At 43.2% G+C, this 24,935-nt stretch overlaps 1 protein-coding gene across 1 annotated transcript in view; it reads left to right on the plus strand.

The window, feature by feature from the left end:
* The first annotated feature begins 6,958 nt into the window (after nucleotides 1-6,958).
* The window catches only part of LOC115471817 (leptin receptor-like), an 89,359-nt gene continuing 71,382 nt past the window's right edge, over nucleotides 6,959-24,935 (plus strand). The window contains exon 1 of the mRNA XM_030205656.1: nucleotides 6,959-7,034. The gene's annotated coding sequence lies outside the window, so the exon portion shown is untranslated. The remainder of the gene's footprint in view (nucleotides 7,035-24,935) is intronic.

Here is a 24,935-nt window from a genome sequence, read left to right on the forward strand (position 1 = left end):
TGTTCGCTCAGTCTTTTTTTCAAACTCCTGTCAGTCTTACCAATATATAATTTCTCACACGGACATTTGAGAGAGTATATCACATGATCCGTCTTACAAGTAGTGAGATGTCTCAATTTGTACATTTTATTATCCACTGGGTTGCGGAAACTGTCCCCTTCAATCATTATGTCGCAAAACGAACATGATCCACACTTTTTGTGGGTTCCATCCATAGCTTTCATTCTGGGAACAATGTCTGCCGGGCATAATAATTCCCTTAGATTACGTTCCCTCGAGAAAGCTATCTGTAACTCCGATTTATTGAACAATGGATGTTGTAGTACAATGTCCCAATTTCTTCGAATCAACTTAGCCACCTCTTCCCCACCCTTCTGATATTTTACCACAAACGTATGCTTGCAGTTTCTATTTTCATTACCAGATTTAGCGTTGTTGGATAACAATAAGGCTCTATTATTGTATTTTGCTCTGGTGAATGATCTCTTCAATACATGCACCAGATAGCCTCTTTGATGCAAAGCATGGGCCAATCCTTTGGCCTGTTGTTTAAAGAGGCTGTCATCTGAACAAATTCTCCTATACCTCAAGAACTGTGAAAAAGGTAGGCTGTCCTTCAATGATCTAGGGTGACAGCTGTTGTACTGTAACATCGTATTTTTGTCTGTAGATTTTTTAAAAACAGTTGTTTGAAAAACACCCGCTGTTAATTTTATATCGACGTCCAAAAAATGAATGTTTGATGTAGAACTCTCACTTGTGAACTGTAAAGCTGGATTCAACGAATTTAACCAGATGACAAATTGTTTTAAGGTGTTGTCATCCTCTCTCCATAGGAGAAAAATGTCATCAATAAATCATTTCCATACCAGCACAGAGTCTTTCCAATAATGGTTCGAAAGATGTCTCTCTTCGAATCGGGCCATATATAAATTAGCCACCGAGGGGGCAAACGAAGCCCCCATCGCCACTCCTGAAATCTGTTGGAAATATTCATGTTGGAAAAGAAAAAAATTTTTTTGTAAAGCTAATCCGGCCAGTTCTATCAAAAATTCTGTAGGGACATCACATGGTCTTGGACGAGCTTCTAAAACCTCCCTTATAACTTCCATTGCTTCTTCTTGAGGTATTGAAGTATATAACGATTTTATGTCTAATGTTACCATAATGACGTGTGCATCAGGTTCCAAGATCACTCCTTCCAGAATATTAAAAAAATGAGTAGTGTCTTTCAAAAACGCAGATGTCAATGTGACAAAGGGTTTCAAAAAAGAATCCACAAACACTGAGAGGGGTTCAAGCACTGATCCTCTCAGTGACAGAATGGGGCGGCCTGGAGGTTTTTCTACATTTTTGTGAATTTTTGGTAACATGTATAAAACTGGAGTTCTCGGATGTTTAGAGTTTAAAAATCTGAACTCTTTTTTCGATAGGAACCCACTTGCTAATCCTTCCATTGTTATTACTTTAATGATATCTTGAAGTTCAATGGTAGGATCTTGATCTATCTTCGAATACACATCAATGGCTGATAATTGAGTGAAAACTTCTTCTAGATAACTTTCTTTATCTAACACCACAATGGCTCCGCCTTTGTCTGCTTTTTTAATAACAATCGATTCATCCGATATCAGATTTTGTATGGACTTTCTTTCTTCCTTGGATAAATTATCTGTTATCCACCCCTGGGATTCAGAATAATTTGTAATGTCCCGTAAAAGGACATCCTTAAATATTTTGATGATTGGATCCAAAGGTCCAGGGGGTGTCCAGGAAGATTTGATCTGTATCCTTGATTCTTCATAATATTGATCTGTGTTACCAAAATTAATTCTCAATTGTAATTGTCGGAGAAACCGTTCTAGGTCTATCCGAAACTGAAAAATATCAAACTTTCTCATAGGTACAAATGACAGACCTTTTTGTAATAAACTCAGCTCTGCACTGGATAATGTTCGTTTAGACAAATTAGTTACCACTGTGGAGCTTGGTGGAATTGTCTCTGTGATCTGGTGTATGGACGAGGCATTTCGCTTCCACCCCTTCTTCTTCGGGCGCTTCTCCCTCTTCCTCTGTATTGGCGCCCGCCTAAAAAATCACCACGTTCATTTCCTGAAGATGAACTGTCACTTAAGATGTTGTCTAAAGATTCAGCCTGTAACTCATCCCTTCCATTAATCGCTTGAGCATCCCTGCGCATCCATATGTATACATTATTATTTGAATAATCCTTGGCATCCCTTTCAAATTTCTTTATTTTCAGGGCTCTGATGTTCTCCCTAAATAATCTCAAATTTTCTTTCAATTTATCATGTTGATAATCAAAATTTGCCGTCTGGCTGTTTTCTTTGAGTTTTTTAAGATCCACATCCAAAGCTGTCTTCTCTGCTTCTAAAACTTCCTTGCTTTTCTCAATGATAAGCACCATCAAGTCCAAGGAGCATTTGTTTAGAATTATATTCCATTTGTTCACAAAATTTTCATCGGACTTGAACGCTTGCGGCGCTTTTTGTATCCTTAAGCCCCGAGGAATGCGTTCGTTTTTACAGTACTCGATTAATGCTGTACTGTTCAATTCTAATTTGATGGCTGTCTTGAATTTAGTGAGTAGGGTATCCCAATCTCCGGACCCCACTCCAAAAGATGAGGATCCAAAGAACGTGTTATCATCTAACAAGGAAGTAACTGACTCTGACGAAAAACTAAAGCCAGTCTTCCATGAATTCGACATGACAACAATCTGAATCCAAATATGAAAATTCCAACACCAGATACACTGCTAATTTGCTAAATAATCTAATTACACCTATAGCAGAGATTTTATTGCAAATGAGGGAAAAGTCTCAACTGCTACGGCTATTTTTACACATTGGTGTTCATTGTATAGCTCGTAGAAAAAGTCATCACTGACTCAAAACCCCTCAATTGTTTGTTTTTTCTTTTTTTGTTTCAATTTTTAATTACAATGTCCTTAGTATTAGATCATATAATTGTCTTTTTAAGACTTAAAAAACTGTTAAACATATCAAAAAAGCATAGAACTGATTCACTTATCTTGCCAAATATTGCCAAATATTTTTTCTCAATGCTGTGCCAATTTCTTCTTGGTGATGCGCTAGATCCAATTTCTACTGGGTAATGCACTGGGTTGCGGAAACTGTCCCCTTCAATCATTATGTCGCAAAACGAACATGATCCACATTTTTTGTGGGTTCCATCCATAGCTTTCATTCTGGGAACAATGTCTGCCGGGCATAATAATTCCCTTAGATTACGTTCCCTTGAGAAAGCTATCTGTAACTCCGATTTATTGAACAATGGATGTTGTTGTACAATGTCCCAATTTCTTCGAATCCGCAACCCAGTGGATAATAAAATGTACAAATTGAGACATCTCACTACTTGTAAGACGGATCATGTGATATACTCTCTCAAATGTCCGTGTGAGAAATTATATATTGGTAAGACTGACAGGAGTTTGAAAAAAAGACTGAGCGAACACAAGTCCTGTATAAACTCTTTGAAGTTAGGGGCTCCGTTAGTTTCTCATTGTAGAGAATTTAATCACAGTTTCGGGCATTTTCAATGTTTAGTGATAGATCATGTGCAAGAACACATTAGGGGCGGAGATCGTAGTAAACTGTTATTACAAGCAGAACAAAGATGGATCCACAGATTAAAAACTTTGGAACCTTTGGGTTTGAATTCGTCCTTACAATGGGGAGCATTCTTATAAATTTACTATTCAATATAAATTTATATTTCAACATAAATTTTTCAACATAATAGTGTGTTGCCCTTTAAAAGATTCAGTTGAGCTGTCAGCGTGAGTCATCAGTGAGGTAGTTGACGTACTAGTTTGTGATTGGATAAAGGTTCTTTTAATTCCTCATCAAGTTCAGGTGAGGACGCCGAGAATTATTTCAGAAGATTCAGATTGATGATAAAGGCAAGATGACATGACTTGCTCTTGAGGGACGATTATGTTACAAGTTTACGAGAGCTCTATACGGTATTTATCATCGTAGTCAGACGTGATAAAGTATGTAACTACAAGATTTATTTTTACTTTTCTTGCTTTGATCTAGTGGTCACGGCGCAGCATTCTAGGTGTGAGCAGGTTCCCTGATGAAGATATTCGAAACAGGACCGTAGGAACCAGTGCATTACCCAGTAGAAATTGGATCTAGCGCATCACCAAGAAGAAATTGGCACAGCATTGAGAAAAAATATTTGGCAAGATAAGTGAATCAGTTCTATGCTTTTTTGATATGTTTAACAGTTTTTTAAGTCTTAAAAAGACACTTATATGATCTAATACTAAGGACATTGTAATTAAAAATTGAAACAAAAAAAGAAAAAACAAACAATTGAGGGGTTTTGAGTCAGTGATGACTTTTTTTACGAGCTATAGAATGAACACCAATGTGTAAAAATAGCCGTAGCAGTTGAGACTTTTCCCTCATTTGCAATAAAATCTCTGCTATAGGTGTAATTAGATTATCTAGCATATTAGCAGTGTACCTGAGGAACTAAGTCAACATCATGAAGCCATTGTCAGTTGCAGCTGATATTCTGCAAGCTGAAAATGACTGCTATATTGGACATGTAATCCCCACGATAATGGGAATTCAGTCAAAATTACAGGGACTGGCTGATGATGTCCACTTGGATAAGACAATGCAACCACTAATCACAGCTCTGACAAAAGGATTTGCTTCAAGGTTTGGTCCAGTATTTGAAGATGATGACTACTAAATTGCAACAATGCTTGTTCGGAAGTTCAAGTTGAGATATTTGCCAGAACAAAAATGGTATGAGAAGGCGCAGCTGCTCATTCGTGCTGTGGTTGCAACAGAGACTGAAGTCAGAGCTAGTGGTGTAGTTCCACTTTCATTTGCGCAAAAGTTACAGTTAGCCTCCAAGGAATAGACGGCTACTGGAGGTGAAGACTCCTTTGATTATCTGTCCACTGCAAAGAACAGCCTCCCAGAGCCGACTCTGGAACAAAGGAAGAGGTCGAGCGTTACCTGGAATGTTCAGACACTTCACATGGTCTCTACATGAAGCGGTTCATACTGACTACAGAGGAGCGTTTTTCTTTGTTATTGTTTCAGAGATTTATTGGAAATTGATTTCATGTCCTTCAAGGGAGTTGATTTCATTTTCTTTTAAGGTCCTTTTAAAGACCATCACTTATCATTGTAGCAGTTATTTTCCCTTTTCATGGCCAAACATCTGTAAAACTCCTGAGGTAGGCTGTTTGGGCCGAAACGCGGTGCTACTGCGAGTCTTGTTTTGCAACAGCTGAACGTTTGATGTTACAGCAACAAATGGACTTTTCCATGTGTTATAGGAATTAAAGCATTGTTTTATTTTTAAGTCCCATTGTTGGTGCCTTCTTCCGTTTCCCACTTTCTGGGTTTATTTTTTCAGACACTTCCACAAACAACTTTGCTTGTGTTCCAAAAGTGACAAAAGCTTTTATCAAGTTCAATGATGCACTTTTTAGCAGTGTAGCAGTAGAACGGTTGTTTAGTTGCTCAGGACAAATTTTAGTGCCACAACGATGCTCTCTTAGTGACGATAACTTTGGGAAACTGTTTTTTTTTTTTCTGTCGTATAAACTGAAGTGACATATTGAGAATTTTGAGATTTTAAACATAAAGGAGAGAAATCAAAAAGTATTTAGCATTAGTTAATTTGTGATTTGCTGAGAATTTATCAACACATTTTTTTACTAAGTGCAATGATTGTGCAATTGATGTTAAGGCAAATTAAAATGCCATTGAAGTAGGTAACTACTAGTTAACTACTTTTGCAGCAGTTTTCTTGTAGTTTCTTACTATAAGAAAAATGTAGTTAACCAGGTAAACTACTTTTTATTTTTTTATTATTTTAGTAAAGTAACTATAGTTAAAGTTAAAACTAGTTTTTATGTAATTGGCAGCCAGCACTGGATTTTAAGAATGTATTCCCCATCTATTATGCCCCCCCTCCCTTGTTGCAATTCTTCCTTCTCCCTTTTTGGTATTGTTTTGATGTTAAACTGTCTTGCTAAGTAGCTTCATGCTCTCCTCCCCCATAGTTTTGACTCTAGTATGCGTGTTTCAGTATATCAGTTTAGAGTATTGTTATGAGGTAGCCTATAATGTTGTTTCATTATGTTTGTTTGATTTGTTACCCCGGTTTGGTTGTAAGCAGGATATAAATATGAAAAATAAATAAATAAACCGCTTAGACTTTTATATCCAATAAAGTGAATTTCGACTTGATATTTGCAGATGCCGTGCAGTTAATTATTTGACGATACTCTTGTGGGTTGCTAGAACGGTTTTCAGCCTTTCCCTCTTCTCCCCCACCCCCACCAAGCCCTCTAAAGTTTAAAAGGTCATGGATTTGATATACCGCCTTTCTGTGGTCCACCAAAGCGGTTTATATTTTAAACCCCTACAAACAAGTGACGTGATACACTGTACTGAGTAAGAAAACAGTGTTGTCTGCTTTTATTCATGTTAAGCTCTCAGGCTCTGCGTAGCCGGGTGCAAAAATGACAGAAAATTACTTTAAAAGGTCCTTCAAAAGTCGTACACTACATTCAATGCTTTTCACATGTGCACTGTTTTTGCCTTATTCCCTGTCACAGAGCGCCTTGGTTTACTACACTGCCCCCTCGATGCGAAGCTTTCCAACAAGGACACAGTGTACACTATCCGCTCCCCTTCCCGCGCGCCCGATTTGTCTCCTAGGGCAGAAAGCCCCCTCAGAGGAAACGTCATCCACCCACGCGCTCAGCCCCTGAGCCCCCGCCGGTTCTCTCTGCCTGTTCAATCGCAGTGCAGAGCGCAGCGAGGAGCAACCTGGAGCGCGTCACAGCTCTACTCCTCCCCCTCACGCGCGCCCTGCGCCGCCTTCCCCAGGCAGCTAAGGGTTTCCCTCTTCAGTCTTCACCGAGCTGGTCAGATGCGGGACTCGTTGGGACAGATGTGACAAGTTTCCGAGCGGCCAACTAAGAAAAGCAGCAACTAGCCAAGGTAAAACTGAGAAAGGACGGCTCCACGGTTCCTTAAATATGTAGTTCATTAATATTTGTATCTGTAGAGCATTTTGTTGGTAGGTAGTTCTTTTCTTTTAATTCTTCGAGAAGCGGTCTTGGTGATATAAGGAACTGTATTTAACATTTTTTTTAAAACACCCAGAGTTATTACAGTACTGTTAGTTTTGGTGTACAAATAGAGCCTTTTATTTATTTATTTTTTTGTTGCATTTGTACCCCACACTTTCCCACCTATTTGCAGGCTCAATGGTACCGTCAAAGGCGTTTGCCCAGTCGGTGGATAACCACATTAAACCCTATGCCAAATAGGGTCTCTCTATAGTCGATGACCTAATGTATTACTCAGGAACCTTATACAACACCATAATGTATTATTCTGTACCAAGTATGTATGCACATGGTACATATATATATATATACCTGTATCATATATGTTATGTTCCATGTATGTATGCACCTTAACACAATACCATTTGTAATTCTACTACCTGGAAATGGCAACCGCCATTACGGCAAATGTAAGCCACATTGAGCCTGCAAATAGGTGGGAAAATGTGGGATACAAATGCTGCAAATAAACAAATACAAAGTTGTATAGTGATGTTATGCGGTATAAGTGGAGGGTCGGAATGGATGAAGATTGCGTGTTGTCCTGTTCTGTACCCTTTTTCTGTGTTATTTTTTTTTCTTCTGAATTCAGGTTTTTCTGTCATATTTGCCTGATGGATAAATGGCTTTAGATTCTTTTTCCTCCTAATAATAATAAACAAAAAAAAACCCCTAAAAACCCTTCAGACAGAAAAGTCCGTGAATATTCATTGTGTTAGCACTACAAGAGCATATGTAGTATTGTATTGGAGTTTGTTCTTTATACCTGTGCTACCGTTTGTGTATGAAGTGTTTTTAGATTCAAAGCGCCTGTGGTAAATAACAAGACATATTCCGTGATAGGCTGCCCAAGTGATTTTGTTTGGTATGGTGTAGCTCTGGTAAATGGCATAACACAGTTTCTGGCTTGGACATCATGGGGTCTAGAAGAGGCTTTTTCTTTTGCTTCTGTAATTCACAAAGGGGAAAACACTAGTTGAATTTCACTCTGCAACTTGCACAATTCACAAAATTTAACTGCAGACCATAACAGTAAGTAAGGGGTGAAGCTTGTTCATGCCTTTCATAGATGTAGGTTGTTCTTAACAATTATAACAGAATTATGCTCTCAATATGATCCCATGCCCACTTTATAAATTAGGTCTGCATCGCGATTAAAATTTTAATCATGATTAATCACATGATGGTATGTTGTTTACCACACCTTTAATCTTGTGATTAATCACGAATAAAAAGTACTGAAAGATAAGAAATCCAAAATACAAATTGAAAAATGACAATTAAAGAATCTAAAAGAGATGCAGAATAGCTATAATCAGCCTTGTGATTTTCACAGCCTACTTCGGAAAAGCAAACCCAATATAAATATTAAAAAACATTTTGCACTGTCTAGTTTATGTATCGAAAAGAGGAAAACAGAGTAGGGCTAAATGGTCAATTTTCTCAAATAGTGGAATGCCCCAGGGATCTGTATTGGGGCAGTGCTTGTTAAAATATTTATAAATGATCTGAAAAGGAAACGCATGAGGTGATGAAATTTGAAGATGACACACAATCAGGAATAGATTCTAAGGAATTGCAGGGGGACCTTATAAGACTAGGTATTGAACCCGGGTCTTAGATAGTTCTCGTCTCATTTTAACCATATAAAAAAGTTCATACCATTGGTTGTGATCTCCTTGTTTAAAAAAAACAAACCCTCATCTTTACCCTACTGTAGGTACTCATGTCAGCTATTCACACATTATTTCTTTCCATGTGTCAGTATGGGCACCCCAACATAATAGACCATACAAAAAAAACCCCCAACAAAACAGACTAAAACCAAAACAGACCATGACAAAAAAACACCCTCCCAAAAGAACCCCACAACAAAACAACCCAAGACAAAATAGCCTCTTAATCAAGCTGGATTATGTTTTCAAGCAGATTTATGATTCTCACTAGATACCAAGTGTGGATAGTGAAGTCAAGCCATAGGCAGGCGCCAGGACTTTCAAGTGACAAGCCGTGGACTTTCTCAGTAATTTATGGCTCCTCCACTTCTTTGTACCCTTCAAATTCGTACCATTCAAAAATAAATCTATTTCATCAAGCCCTTTTGTCCGGAGTCTATTTTGTCAGGGACTTTTATGTCGGGAACTTTTTTTGTTTGGAACTTTTTTGTCTGGTTTCTTTTGACCAGGTGCCGTCAGTATGATGCCTACATGGGGTTCTCATATGTGTCAGCACTTCACCGCCCTGATTTATGTACATTAATTGGTGGGAGGTTCTTTTACTAAGGTGCGCTAATGTGTTTAATATGTGCTAACTAGACTTTGAGCCCGTAAAAACAGGCTATTATAGGAAGGGGGGGTTGAAAGGCCCGCCCCCACCGCCGAGTTCGCCGCTGCCCCTCCCCCTCCGAGTTCGCGCCCCCCCCACCGAGCCATCACCACCCACCTTCCACCCGGCCGGGCCCTCGCTCCGCTATTGAAACAGCGAGGGTCCGGGAACGCAGCACTGAGCTCTGCTGAGCTGCCGACGTCGGCCTTCGTTCTTCTTCTCTGCCTGCAGCTGCCTGTCCCGCCCTCGTGTGACGTAACGTCGTCGAGGGCGGGACAGAGGCAGAGAAGAAGAAGGAAGGGCGATGTCGGCAGCTCAGCAGAGCTCAGTGCTGCGTTCCCGGACCCTCGCTGTTTCAATAGTGGAGCGAGGGCCCGACCGGGTAGAAGGTGGGTGGCGGTGGCGACTCGGGTGGGAGGAGCGTTAGACGGCGGTGTCCCTCCCTCAGCAATGCGCAGTACAGACCCTCTGTGTTCCGCCCCCTGTCATCACGTATTGACGTGGGGGCGAGGCAGAGAAGGTCTCTACTGCGCATTTGCGAGTGAGTACGGTCACTCGCCGTTTATATGTTTGATGATTAGCGTGCGCTTAATGATATGATATATTCCTAGGGGCGTCTTATAATTTATTTAGCAAGCAAGCACTAAATCTGTTAGCGCACCTTAGTAAAAGGACCCCAGGGTGATTATAATGATGCAGAAGGAAACTAAATACTAAAATCTCCTCAGGAATTAAGGAAAAATCTGAACTCGAGCAGAAATTATGTGAATTATGTTGCTGCTTTAACTATTTGCTTAAGGGTCCCTTTTCGCTACTGCCTTTGGCTCCTAACCGCTACTCATTTGCCCTCCTCCCCTGATCCTCTTTACCCTGTATTTCCCTTGCCCATAATGTCTTGTCTGTCTGTTTTATCTAGATTGTAAGCTTTTTGAGCAGATACTGTCTCTCTATGTCAGGTGTTCAGCGCTGCGTGCGTCTGGTAGCGCTATATAAATGCTATTAGTAGTAGTGTAGTAGTTTTACTAAGTGCACAGGCATCCTGTGGTAAGTTTGACATTTGCATGTACAAATCACATGCAACAAAAGTTTTTTTATTTTTTCCGTGGAAAGGGCTTGTCAGGAACGGAGAGTGGGCTTTTCTGCACTAATAGCACATCTACATTACTGTGCACTAACTGATTAGTGCAGGATTAGGGTGTGAGTCCTTACCACCTACAAAATGGGGGGCGGTAAGTGCTCACTTGCTAATTTTTGTGAATGGCCACGCACTATTGGCAATATTAGTGCATGGCCATCAATTGAATAAATGGAAAACCGGCCATTTTACTGCTGTGGTAAAATGGCTTTAGCACACGAGAAAACCCCATGGTAAGGCCACTTTATTCCCACAGCTTAGCAAGAGGGCACCTTAATTATTTTTAAAAAAGTGTATTGCTGCCACTGTTCCCTCTAAGCTGAGTGGGAGTACTCCACCTACTGTCCTGCCAGTGCTTTCTGGGAACTGTGGGACCACTGGGAATGTGGCCACAGCATGGGGGGACTGACCATTGGGCCCAGAGGCTCTGTCCGGATGCCTGCCGCACACCACAGCCCTCCACGGTCCTACCTTTAAAGGTGCTCCACTGGTGATCTGGTGGCCTCTGCGGGGGGGGGGGGGGGGGGGTAGCATGTTTTTTCCATCCCGTTGTGCTGCCGCTATTCCCCCACCTGGCACCGCCGTGTTTTAAAAATGGTGGCTGAGACTCCCTGCGGAAGTCGTGTGAGACTGTTGAGGCCTGTGAAACTACTGCGGGACATCTCAGCTGCCATTTTGAAAACACGGCAGCGCTGGCAGGCGGGGGAATAGCAGCAGCGCAGTGGGCAGGAAAGAACATGCTTCCACGCTCCCCCCGCAGAGACCACCAGGGCAGTTCAGGTAGGACCGGGGCAGCTTGGGCGCTGGCTGCTGCGGTAAGGAGGGCAGCAGCAGCCTGGCAGGGGGCCCAGACCACGCTCAGTCCGCCCTTGGGTCACAGCAACCTAGAAATCGCCAGGGATAATTTGAGAGTGGGAGAGTTGCCCAGAGGCAGTTGTGACCCAGTCGGTGGGAGGAGGGTGCTAGTGTAGAGCACAAGCGGCAGGTACAGGCTGACCTGAGCTGTGTTGGGGATAGACTCTCTAAGTGGCCGCGGTGTAACCTCGGCCGGGTGGCTAGGCGTTTCGTGACAGTGCATGTTAGCGATTAGCGTGCGCTAAATGCTAAGAAGCCCACTTTATTCCTGCGGACTTCTTAGCATTTAGCGCATGCTAAATCTATTAAGGAGATCTCTGTTATAAAAAGGAAATGAATTACTGGAAAAGTCCGTGAGATTTTCAAACTTGCGAGTAATTAATTTTCTTAAACTTCCTTTGGTGTCTGCTAGACGTGTGTTTCAACGCTATTTGAAAGAAGTTCTCCTGGTTCCACACGATTCAATGCCTCCATTAATGCACGTATCTACCACTGGCTAAGAAGGAATCTGTGAAAGGTGCCCCTGATACTGAGACTGACTTACTAAATGTATCTGAGTTATTGGAGACTTCGGACTCTGAGGCTGTTTCTGACTTTTATAGTTTCACTGGCTTTGCCTACTTATGGTGAATGGTTATTAAAACTCTTCTTCTTCAAAAAAAGAGATGTTTCCTTCTTGGGTTGTTAGGTCAGGATCTTTACGGATTTAACCAAAGAGACGCAAACGAGAAAGAAGAATTTCCTTCTTCTTAAGCCAGCAGCGTTCCAGCTGGGAGCCCTCTTTTTTTTTAAATAAAAATATTCATGTAAATGAATTATTAAATGGAAATCAGTGCAGTATGTTTTATTTGAACCTTGCAGCTCTCAGCTTTTCTAAGGGGCCCTTTTACAAAGCGGCAGCCCAACGTGGGCTTACCACACGCCAATTTGGAGCTACTGCTGGCTCAACGTGGACGCTGGCGGTAGTTCTAGCCTCAGCACGTTCCATTTCCCATGCTATAGAAAATCAGACCTGATTTTGTAGCGCGGGGGTTACCCAGCGGTAATCAGGCACTGCTGCGCGCTGCCCGGTTACTGCCGAGTTAGCGTGGGAACCCTTACTGCCATCGCAGTGGGTGGCAGTAAGTGCTCCCCTCCCACATGGCCACGCGGTAAGAGCAATCTTACCGTGTGGCCATGTATTTTTTTGAGGGGCCCTTTTACTAAGGCGCGTAGGTGCCTATGCGTGTCCAACACGCAGCAAATTAGAACTACCGCCCAGCTACCACGTGCCCCGGGTGGTAATTCTATTTTTGACGCACATCCAAAACACACGGCAGAAAATAATTTCTATTTTCTACCACGTGGCACTAACCGGGTGGTAATCGGCAGTGTACGCGCACTGACGATTACCGCCCGGTTAACGCATAGACCTTACCGCTAAGTCTGTGGATGGCGGTAAGGTCTCAGGCCAAAAATGGACGGGCGCTGGTTTCCATTTTACCGCACATCCATTTTCAGTCACAACAAAAGGCCTTTTTTCCAGGCATGCTGAAAAATGGACCTGCGCGCATCCAATGCTTGCGCCTACACCAGCGCAGGCCATTTTTCAGTGCGCCTTAGTAAAAGGACCCCTGAGCCTTTATACCCGCAGAGGTAAAATGGGCCTCAGCGTGTGGCAAAAATGGCCCCTGCCGCTATCGCAGGGCCCTTTTTACCACAGTAATTTACTATTTGTTCTGGAGTGTGTTACTTTGCTTTCCTCTTTTCCATAAAAAGATATCAGTGTTATGTTTTGACACAGTTATCTTATTTTCTTCTTAAATTTCCTCCTCACAGTTCTATAGACTGTATTTAAGCTATGTGCTGCCTCCTATATTTTGGCTTTACACTTTGAATTGTTTTAAAAAATTGAAATAAAACTAAAATAAAAAAAAAAAAAACCATTAGCACACCTTAGTGAAAGGAGCCCTTAATTTGGGAATGAGAAGGGACAATAAAAAGATTGTCGTAAGGAGCATAAAGCACATATGGGAGAATAAGGTTGGGTTTTTTTCTGTTTACAATATTTCACCTTTTTGTTGTAAATGCAATGTTGGCCAAATTTTTATTTTATCAGTGTACTGCTAAGAGGGGCATTTTCGAAAGGGACGTCCTAGTTGCGATTTGGACGTCCTTGCAAAATGTCCAAATCCAGGGGCGGGGAAACCCACATTTTTGAAACAAGATGGACGTCCATCTATTGTTTCGAAAATACAGTCGGGGATGTCCAAATCCTTAAATTTCGCTGTCCCTAGATTTGGACGTCCCTAGACATGGACGTTTCTGATTTTTGCTGATTTTTGATACCAAAGATGTCCATGTCAAAAACGACCAAATGCAAGCCATTTGGTCATGGGATTTGTAGTGCACTGGTCCCTCTGACATGCCAGGACACCAGCCGCGCACCCTAGGGGGCATTACAGTGGACTTCATAAATTGCTCCCAGGAACATAACTCCCTTCCCTTGAGTGCTGAGCCCCCCAGAACCCACTACCCACAACTGTACTCCACTACCATAGCCCTTATGGGTGAAGGGGGGCACCTAGATGTGGGTACAGTGGGTTTGTGGTGGGTTTTGGAGGGCTCGCTGTTTCCTCCACAAACGTAGCAGGTAGGGGGGGATGGGGCTGGGTCCACCTGTTTGGAGTGCACTGCACCCACTAAAACTGCTCCAGGGACCTGCATACTGCTGTGATGGACCTGAGTATGACATCTGAGGCTGGCACAAAATATTTTTAAAGATGTTTTTTGAGGGTGGGAGGGGGTTGGTGACCAGTGGGGGGAGTAAGGGGAGCTCATCTGGTCATTTCGGGCACCTTTTTGTGCCTTAGTCATAAGAAAATCAGGTACAGGTGAAAACGTCCAAGTGTTTGTCAGGGACGTCCTTGTTTTTTTTCGATTATGAATCAAGGACATCCAAGTGTTAGGCATGCCCAAGTCCCACCTTCGCTACACCTCTGACACACACCCTTGAACTTTGGCTGTCCTTGCGACGGAGTGCAATTGGGGGCGTCCTAAATCGGGTTTCGATTATACCGATTTGGACGTTCCTGGGAGAAGGACATCCATCTTCCGATTTATGTCGAAAGATGGACATCCTTCTTTTTCGAAAATGAGCCCATTAGTGTTTCAAAACAATTGGACACCAAAGAAGGTATAATTTTGTAAAACTCTGGAATTTACAGTACCTTTGTATAGGTGCATTTTGCTCGTGATAGCACATGTTCAAACGGGTCTGTCCTATCCTTACACATAGATTTATTTGTGTGTGCACGAATAAACCTATGCCTATGGACAGGGCCAACTCAAGGAGTTTTGGTACCCTGATTCAAATTCTGCTTTTGTGCCTCTGTCTTAGGACCAGTATTGCAGTATGATATGTGTTATACAAATGGTAACCTCTTGCTGTACTGTTGCCAGTGCAGCTTTTAGAATGTGGATGGCTGTGGTGGGGATGTCTCGGGGATGGGTGAGGAAGGGAGTAGAGTAAGTATTAGACAGTGTGTGTTTCTGGCTCTTAGCATATAGGTATTCTATCTTTTTCCCTCCAAGCACTCTCTCTTCCTTGTTGTCCTCACCAGATCAGTCTAGAACATGTGGGTTATGTCTATCTACCAGTGGATGGAGACAGAGAAATAAAAAGTCCTTCATGCTTCCCTCTATAATGGCACTGTGCAGCATGAGGGCATCAGTACTTTTTCTGTTTTCAGTAGGGTGGTAAAGAACAGACCATACAGCTTCTGGATTTGTCTGTGAGGCTTGAACATTGGTTATCAGTAGAACAGGCTTGTTATGCAAATGTTTCTATTTATTTATTTTCAGCACTTGATATATACCGCAAGTGATCCCTAAGGCGGCTATGCAGTTTACAGTTTCTGTTAGGTACTTTGCACTGTCTGTAATGGGCTCACAGTAGTTAAAAAAAATTCAAGCAGAGGAGTCAGCAAGGGACTGCTATAGGAGGTGTCTGAGTTTCACCCTCCTTCCCACTTCCCAAATGTCTTCATTCATACTAATTTCTTACTGTCGGAAGAGAAAAACAGGAATGGTACCTGTCTGAAAGTAGCATTTGAATGCCCCTTTTATATCAGTTTCTACTATGTGCAGGCCAGCTGAGTAATATTTTGATGGGTGAGGGACTTCTCTCAGCTGGCTTTGCCTTGAAGGAGTTCAGCCTTTACATGACTGCAGTAGTGAGTCAAGAGCGGTACTCGCTGACTGCTTCAGCTGGTAATTTCTCTTATTGTTTTTGTTCTGTTTTGTTTCTGTGAGGCTTGGACAGTTTTCCAGGATGCAAGCACTGGCAAAGAGGTAAGCAGGGCTCACACTTTGAAAGATGGCCTGGCCTGGCAGGAAAATATATTCTTGTTATCCCTCTTCCTTTCTCAGGCAGACATGCTGGTTTTGGTGAAACAAAACAAACTGTTTGCAGTCCTGAAGAATGAATTCCCATTGCTGGCCTCACAGTCCCACACTTCTCATTTAGCAAGTGCAGGAGTGGTGGTCATTTTCTCTACATAGACTCAGATTTCTAATTCAGTGCTGGTTAGCAAGCCTGCTTTGGCTAACGGTATTCGTGAGCAGGCTTCTCGAGACACCTTTGCAGTATCTGAGAGGTACATGGGGACCTCTGGGAGCAGAGGTGCCATTTTATTCTGAGTTGATTTAGTGTTCCACAATGAATATTTTTGTAAAGAGAACTCTAGGAGGAAAAGATTTTGCTCTATCTCCTGTTTCCGTAGGGGGTCTTTTACAAAAGCTAGAGTTTTTAGTGTGTGCTAAGTTTTAGCATGTGCTAAACACTAGAAACACCTATGTATTCTTGTGGGTGCCTCTAGTATTTAGTGCATCCTTATTTATTTATTTAGATTTTGCTCACACCTTTTTCAGTAGTACTCAGGTACTCTGGATATTTCTCTGTCCCAGGAGGGCTCACAATCTAAGTTTGTACCTGAGGCAAAGGAGGGTTAAGTGACTTGCCCAAGATCACAAGGAGCAGCAGTGGGATTTGAACTGGCCACCTCTGGATTGCAAGACCGGTGCTCTAACCACTAGGCCACCCCTCCACTCCAATTTGTAGTGCATACTAAAAATGCTAGTGCGCCTTTGTAAAAGGACCACATAGATTCTGGAGGTCATTTTGAACTTTTAGATGAGGGCGATTTCTGGTCGGTACTATCTGGGAATATCTCTGAACGTGCTGTATTCATGGCTTCAGTGCCAGTCCAAGGGATACCCCCTAAAGAAAGGAGCTTCCTGTGGAAGAAAGTTTCTCCCTGCTGTCATTACTAAAGCTTTAATTATTCAGTTCCCACAACTTAGAAGGTGTCTTCAGTGGGAGATCCCATGCTGGAGGGCATTAGAAAGATATTTAAAACTTGCCAATTGGCCCTGGCAATTAAAACATCATTTAAACTGAGTGGGAGTCCCCAAAAGGAGGTCTTTAAGTTGGCAGGGCTGTAGCACATAGCTATATTCTCTTATGTCTGAAGGGTAAGATAAATCCAATCAGCCTAAGGTAGATATATTTTTAGCTGCATTCACCAAGAAGACTCCTATGGAAGAATATGTAAGATAGAAGATTAGAATTGGTACTAAATCAAATCTTGAAGTTTAAACCCCAGGGATCCAAGTGATTCTGTGTAGTGTCTATGAGTCCAGAGAGCCCCTAGATTTGGGTGCATCTTGATCTAGAGGCTCCTTCAGGAGAGCACGGGACAGTTTCCCAGGTTACTCAATTGGAAGCTAGTTTAGCTTATCTGTCTAATTTTCTGTTTGACCTAATTTGTACTTCAGCTAGAGGTATGGTTCTATCTGTTTCAGATGATTCTTCCTTCAGATCTCATTTCAGTAGGCTTCCCATTAGAAGGAAGTTGCTTTTTGGGCTGTGGGAGTAAATCAGTAACTATACCACCTCCTATGTGACAGTGCAGAAAGGGATGTGCAAAGAATATTTATGTAAAGCACTCTGGAATGTCCCCATAACTGGCAAATCTGAGTTCTCACTCCTGTACTGATAGGCAACGTAACACAAGTTCTAAATACAATAAAAATGGAAGCTTTATTATTTACAAGAAAATAACCAAGATTGAAAATGGAAATAATCAAGGCAAGGGATGTGCAAAGAATATTTATGTAAAGCACTCTGGAATGTCCCCATAACTGGCAAATCTGAGTTCTCACTCCTGTACTGATAGGCAACGTAACACAAGTTCTAAATACAATAAAAATGGAAGCTTTATTATTTACAAGAAAATAACCAAGATTGAAAATGGAAATAATCAAGGCTTAAAAGTTATCTACAAATGCTAGGTAAGCTTAGAATGAAGTTAGAAATAAATGTTCTTTAAATGCTTTAGAATGAACACTTAGCAGAAACTAGTTGGAGTAAACACACAACCTTCGGCTCACAATTAGGTCACCTGTTTTATTACCCAGTAGCAAATACAGAGCTGGTCTTATGCAACCTGACGGTGAGGCAAATCTCTTGCCCTCGGGAACGGTGGGATCAGAAGGTGGTCCTGTGCTAGTTGGACACGCACTGAAGTGTTCCAGTAGATGAGTAGAGATAAGTTCAGAGGAGTTCATGAGAGCTGCCCTTTTTATATCATTTTCAATATAGTAACATGGAGGGGCATAATCGAATGGGGCCGGCCATCTGTAAGGGCGGCCATCTCTAATGACAGCCCCGTAAAGCGGCGTACCCGACCGTATTATCGAAAAAGGGTGGCCATCTTTCGTTTCGATAATACGGTCGGGGCCGGCCAAATCTCAACATTTGAGCCGCCCTTAGAGATGGCCAACATTGGTTTTCGCCGATAATGGAAACTAATTGCGGCCATCTCAAACCTGGCCAAATCCAAGCCATTTGGTTGTGGGAGGAGCAAGCATTTGTAGTGCACTGGTCCCCCTGACATGCCAGGACACCAACCGGGCAACCTAGTGGGCACTGCAGTGTACTTCAAAAATTGCTCCCAAGTCCATAGCTCCCTTCCCTTGTGTGCTGAGCCCCCCCCCCCGCAAACCCACTCCCCACAACTGTACACCACTGTCATACCCCTTGTGGGTGAAAGGGGGCACCTACATATGGGTACAGTGGGTTTTGGAGGGCTCCCATTTACCACCACAAGTGTAACAGGTAGAGGGGGATGGGGATGGGCCTGGGTCCGCCTGACTGAAGTGCACTGCAGTACCCACTAAAAACTGCTCCAGGGACCTGCATACTGCTGTGATGGAGCTGGGTATGACATTTGAGGCTGGCAAAAAAAATGTTTTAAAATTTTTTTTTTTTTGGGTGGGAGGGGGTTGGTGACCACTGGGGGAGTAAGGGGAGATGATCCCCGATTCCCTCCGGTGGTCATGTGGTTAGTCTGGGCACCTTTTCAAGGCTTGGTCGTGAACAAAAAGGGACCAAGTAAAGCCGGCCAAATGCTCGTCAGGACCGGCCTTCTTTTTTCCATTATCGGCCGAGGACGGCCATCTCTTAACCACGCCCCTGTCCTGCCTTCGGAACACTGTCGACACGCCCCATTGAAGTTTGGCCGGCCCTGCGATGGAAAGCAGTTGAAGCCGTCCAAAATTGGCTTTCGATTATACCGATTTGGCTGGCCTTAGGAGAAGGCCGGCCATCTCCCGATTTGTGTCGGAAGATGGCCGCCCTTCTCCTTCGAAAATAAGCAGGATAGTAACACAGTAAATGATGGTAGATAAAGACCTGTACGGTCCATCCAGTCTGCCCAACAAGATAAACTCATTTTACATGGTATGTGATACTTTATGTGAATACCCGAGTCTGATTTGTCCTTGCCTTTCTGAGGGCACAGACTGTAGAAGTCTGCCCAGTACTGTTCTTGTACTAAGTTCTGAAGCTAACATCGAAGCCCCTTAAAATTTACACTCCAGCCCATCCCTATCTATTCAGTCACAATGAGGGCGTAGACCGTAGAAGTCTGCCCAGTTCCCATTTTGTTTCCAATTACCGACGTTGCCACCCAATCTCCGCTAAGATTCCACGGAACATTATCTTCTGAGATTAGATAGATGATTAGTTGTAGCCTGTATGTTATGGTTGGAAAACCATAAGAATGTCTTTTGATGTAATTCCAGAAACGTTTCTCTGAATTCTGGCAGCAGGGAGGCTGGGTCCAAGTGACCAAGTGCGCTCTTCCCATGGTTGCCCCATTCTTGCACCAGCCAAAAGTGGTTCATGGGTATTTTCCTTCTGAAGTGCAAGTACATTCTGTATTGAAGCATCAGTACTGCTCATTTGTATTCTGGAATACAGGAGGCTGTAGACCAAGCTCCGTATTGCAGGGGTCATACCCCTACAGGGGACCACATACAGATGCTAGTTAATGATTGGGGAGAACCTAAATCTCATAGATTGCTGATACATAGGTCTAAACCTTCCTGTGGTTAGCCCTATAGGGCTCAATTTAGGGAGTCATGGAAGTACAGGTTGAGATGTTATGGTGCTCATTTTCAAAAGAGAAAGTGGCATAAAGTGGCATTTGGATGGTTTTCTCAAAAAGTCCAAATCGAGATTTTTGAAACTCGGATTTGATGTTTTTCTCTGTAGTGTGACCAAATCACAAGGAGGGGGTGCTGAGGGTGGGATCTGGGCATTCCCCAAACTTGGACCTTTTTTTTGCCATAATAGAACAAAGCAAAAGTATCCAGGCCTAAAAGTTAGATGTTTGGGTCTAGACCTATTTCAATCATGCCTAAGTCACAAAACGTTGCCTAAATGATGAGATGACCACTGGCAAGATTAAGGCATGCCCCTTCCACCCCCCAAAGATGTTAAAGAAATAGTACATACCAGTCTCTATGACATCTTCATATGTTATGGCCAGTCCTACTAAAGCAGCAAGCAGGTCCCTGGAGTAGCCTAGTGGTCAGTGCGTGTGCATTTGTTAAGAGCAAGCTCATTCAGTCCAAGTTCATTTAGCACTGGAAGCAAGTTCAAAGAAAAATGGGCAAAGTGTATTTTCCAAGACACAGCGTGCAGTAGATTTAATTTTGAGTTTGAAGAACCACCCCTTTAATAGTTGTTGGGAGTGGGACTATATGCAGGTCCTGGGTTCGATGGCAGCAGCAATAGAAAGAGTACCTAGGACTTGTGCCCACATACATCAGTTACAGATATCTGTTATAATAAATGTAATTTTTTTTCAGTGTGCCAGCAGAGCAAAATGGGGAGTGACCCTGTTAGTTATACTCTGGTTAGTACTACAGGTTCATGGTATCATAATTACTGTACTACGACCTTCTTATGCTACTCCTTTTGTGATGTCATATGACTTATAACCTTTTTCCATCCTATAATACCAGCTTATAGACATATATATTTGAAAAAATAAAAATAAAACAATGCAGTTAATAATGGTATTGAAATTAAGATATTTCTAAGATTTTAAATTGCACTTTTTATATATAGAATAATTGAATACGGAAAGCTGAAAATCTTTCTTTTTCAATCAGAGGGTTCCAGAAAATGTGTATTAACTAGCTTTGTTTGCTTTGCTCATTTTAGAAACCAGTCTTACAGAGCACAGCTGAGGTCCTATTTTCAAATATTTTTTCAGTCAGCAAAGAGTAGGAGGAAACCTAGGTGATAAGACACCTAGGAATCTGGGATTTAAGACTTTTTTTTAATGCCACACGCATCAGGTGACTATCTAATGGTCTGGTTACTATTAATCTGTTCAACTTTAAAAACAAGAGTTTGGATCAGATTTTTCTGACTCATTAAAACTTTTGATTATCTAACTATGTAATTACATATTTGACTTTGTAATTATTTTTTTATTATTCAAAACTGCAGTATTCTTTTATTTATTTTATGTTTTTAAAGCAGATTATGTTCTGTAACAGTATCACAGAGGTTACCTACCTGGTTCTTTCTCCTCTGCAGCTTGCATGTCCTTTATAGCCTATAGTTGCCCTATGTTCAATGTCTTATAGCTGCAGAGCAAACATAGGTTCCTTTTTCTGGACCTCAGCATTTTCTTTGCTTTGAGAATATGATGACAATTTATATAACGCTGAGGAAAACATGTGTTGCATAGTGTTATGAACTAAAAATTCTGAAGGAACAGGGTGGTTGTGTTTTTTAGATGACATAATAGTTCTTTAATAATTTGCTTTTTATCAAACAGACTAAAGAACAATAATAGGATATTCACTTCATGATGGTAAAAATCTGAACATGTATATAATTTTAAGTATATGGAATTATTATTAAGCTGTTTGAAATATGTAAAACATTTGTGGTGTACCGTATTTTTCGGACTATAAGACGCACCGGACCATAAGACGCACCTAGGTTTTAGAGGAGGGAAATAGGAAAATTTTTTTTTTCCTTTTTCCCTCCTCTAAAACCTAGGTGCTCCGGTGCGTCTTGTCTGAATCCCTCCCTCCGAGTTCGGGATCGCCCTCCCCCCGGGCCTGTCACCACTTCTCCCTACTCACGCGATCTTCCCTTGTGGTCTAGTGACGTCGGGGCAGGAAAGAGCCCCCCTCTTTCCTGCCCAGCGCGCTGCTCTCCATCCTCCTGTATGCATTGCTGCCTGACGGTCTCGGCGAGATTCAAAATGGCCGCAGAGAATTGCAGTCTCGGCGGCCATTTTGAATCTTGCCGAGACCGTCAGGCTGCATACAGGAGGATGGAGAGCAGCGCGCTGGGCAGGAAAGAGGGGGGCTCTTTCCTGCCCCGACGTCACTAGACCACCAGGGAAGATCGCGTGAGTAGGGAGAAGTGGTGACAGGCCCGGGGGGGGGGGGGGGGGGGGGGGGAGGAGGTAACCCTGACGGCGATCCGGAACTCGGAAGGTGGGCGGCCTGCCAGCCAGCCAAATCTACCTTCGGACTATAAGACGCACCCCCCATTTTCCTCCCAAATTTTGGGGGAAAAAAGTGCGTCTTATAGTCCGAAAAATACGGTAATTAGTATCTTGTTATAAAATATACTAAATACAGGGGGCTCGATATTCAAAGCAATATAACTGGCCAAAAACAGCTCCTGGCCGGTTAAGTTGGTTGTTTGGGGCTATCTGCTGAAATTTAACAGCATTTAACTGATTAGTACTGCTGAATATCATCACAGACTGCTAAACTCAAAGCCAGCTATTTTATGTGCGGGCCGGGGGCGGAGTCTATACATGCGGTTAAGTGTGTAAAGGGGGGTCCGCTTCCTCCTCTTGGGTGGAGCCAGCAAGCCTGCGGGGCTCCCAGGGGTTCCTGGACAGAATACTGCTGATACTGGGACTCAGGGCCAAAGTATTTTATTGTCAAGGCAATTTCATTCCAAAAATCATAATTAATTCTTCATAACTTTAACAAGGCAACCAACAAAGATCAACAAATGTGAACTCCTACACATATACCCAGAATTGTCTTACATTGTTTGCTTGTTAAACTACTATCATGTTTCATCACTATCATGCTACCCAAGATCCTTATGTAATACTAAATGTATATTCTCGTATATATTTTCACTATTCATGATGTATTATTGAGCCACATTGAGCCTGCAAATAGGTGGGAAAATGTGGGATACAAATGCAATAAATAAATAACAAAAGGTACAGCCCTCTTAATATAGTCTTCAAAAGAAAAAGGTGCAGTCCTCATAAGATAATCTTCAAAAGAAAAAAAAAGGTACAGTCCAGGTCCCAGCTTTCCCTTCCCCACTCCTTCAGAAGGGTTTAGTAAGAGTTCAGCACACTTCCAATATAGCACAACAGTTCAGAACAAATCTTCATGGACAGTCTTTGCACATCAAAACAATACCACAAATCACCTGCCTTTTCACAGCACAGAGGGAACCCTGTAAGGAGCAGGGTTGGCAGTTTCTCCCACCTCTCAGCACCACGCCCGGTGTGGCCTCCTCCACTGCCTTCAAGTGCTGGGCAGGGCAACCTTTGAATTCTCCCACTCCATGGTAGCTGGCTCCTCTCCCTTAGGCAGCTCTAGTGGCAGGCTACTTCCTTCCTCCACATACTCCATGGAATCTCTCTCTCCATTCGTCTCCCCTCTCTCCTGGTGACTGAGAGCCTCCAGGAAATCTGCTCTTCCCTTCTCACAGCTGGGGGGAATTATCTCTCTATATAAAACGCACCTCCAACGTTCGAATGAAGCCTCTGTTAGCCAAAAGTGAAGGGGGTGAGATCGCATTGTGTCTGCCCCGCCCACGCGTCAAACGTGATGACGTCGAGGGCGGAGCAATGACACTCAACCAATCGCAACGCTCGGCAGCGAAGCGTCAGGGAAGGAGACGGCGCTCTCAACGTCTAGCCTTCCCTTCGCTGTGTTCCGCCTTCTTCCGAGGATGACGTCAAAAGAAGGCGGAACACAGCGAAGGGAAACCTAGACGTCGGGAGCACCGCCTCCTTCCCTGACGCTTCGCTGCCGGAACCGCCACGGAGGTACATTTAAAAACAAGAAAAAAAAAAAAAACCATGTTGGGGGGAGCGAAGAGGGTGGCCACAAAATAAAAACAATGGGAGCGGGAGGGCAAGGGGAGAAACGACACCATGGATGCGAAGGGGGGGGGGGGGGGAAGAGGGCGGCCCAGGCTGGGAGTGGGACATGGGAGAGAGAGGAGCATGGATGCAAGGGGGGGTCATGGAAGGGAGACAGGGGACTTGCTGGAAAAGGATGAATGGAGGCGGCAGGGGACAGAGGAGCATGGATGGGCATGGATTGGGAGGGCAGGACTAAGGGAGAGAGGGAAATTGCTGGATAGGGATGAATAGAGGGGACAGATGGGCATGGATGGATATGGATTGCAGGGCAGGCCTCAGGGAGAGAGGGCAATTGCTGGATAGGGAAAAATGGAGGGGCCAGGTGACAGATGAGCATGGATTGGAAGGGCAGGACTCAGGGAGAGGGGAATTGCTGGATAGGGATGAATGGAGGGGACAGATGAGCATGGATGGATATGGATTGCAGGGCAGGCCTCAGGCAGAGAGGGGAAATGCTGGATAGGGAAAAATGGAGGGGCCAGGTGACAGAGGAGCATGGATGGGCATGGATTGGAAGGGCAGGACTCAGGGAGAGGGGAATTGCTGGATAGGGATGAATGGAGGGGACAGATGGGTATGGATGGATATGGATTGCAGGGCAGGCCTCAGGCAGAGAGGGGAAATGCTGGATAGGGAAAAATGGAGGGGCCAGGTGACAAAGGAGCATGGATGGGCATGGATTGGAAGGGCAGGACTCAGGGAGAGGGGAATTGCTGGATAGGGATGAATGGAGGGGACAGATGGCCATGGATGGATATGGATTGCAGGGCAGGCCTCAGGCAGAGAGGGGAATTGCTGGATAGGGATGAATGGAGGGGCCAGGTGAAAGAGGACCATGGATTGGAAGGGCAGGACTCAGGGAGAGGGGAATTGCTGGATAGGGATGAATGGAGGGGACAGATGGTCA

The sequence above is a fragment of the Microcaecilia unicolor genome, chromosome 6 (assembly GCF_901765095.1).
Source record: "Microcaecilia unicolor chromosome 6, aMicUni1.1, whole genome shotgun sequence".
Taxonomy (NCBI): Eukaryota; Metazoa; Chordata; class Amphibia; order Gymnophiona; family Siphonopidae; genus Microcaecilia; species Microcaecilia unicolor.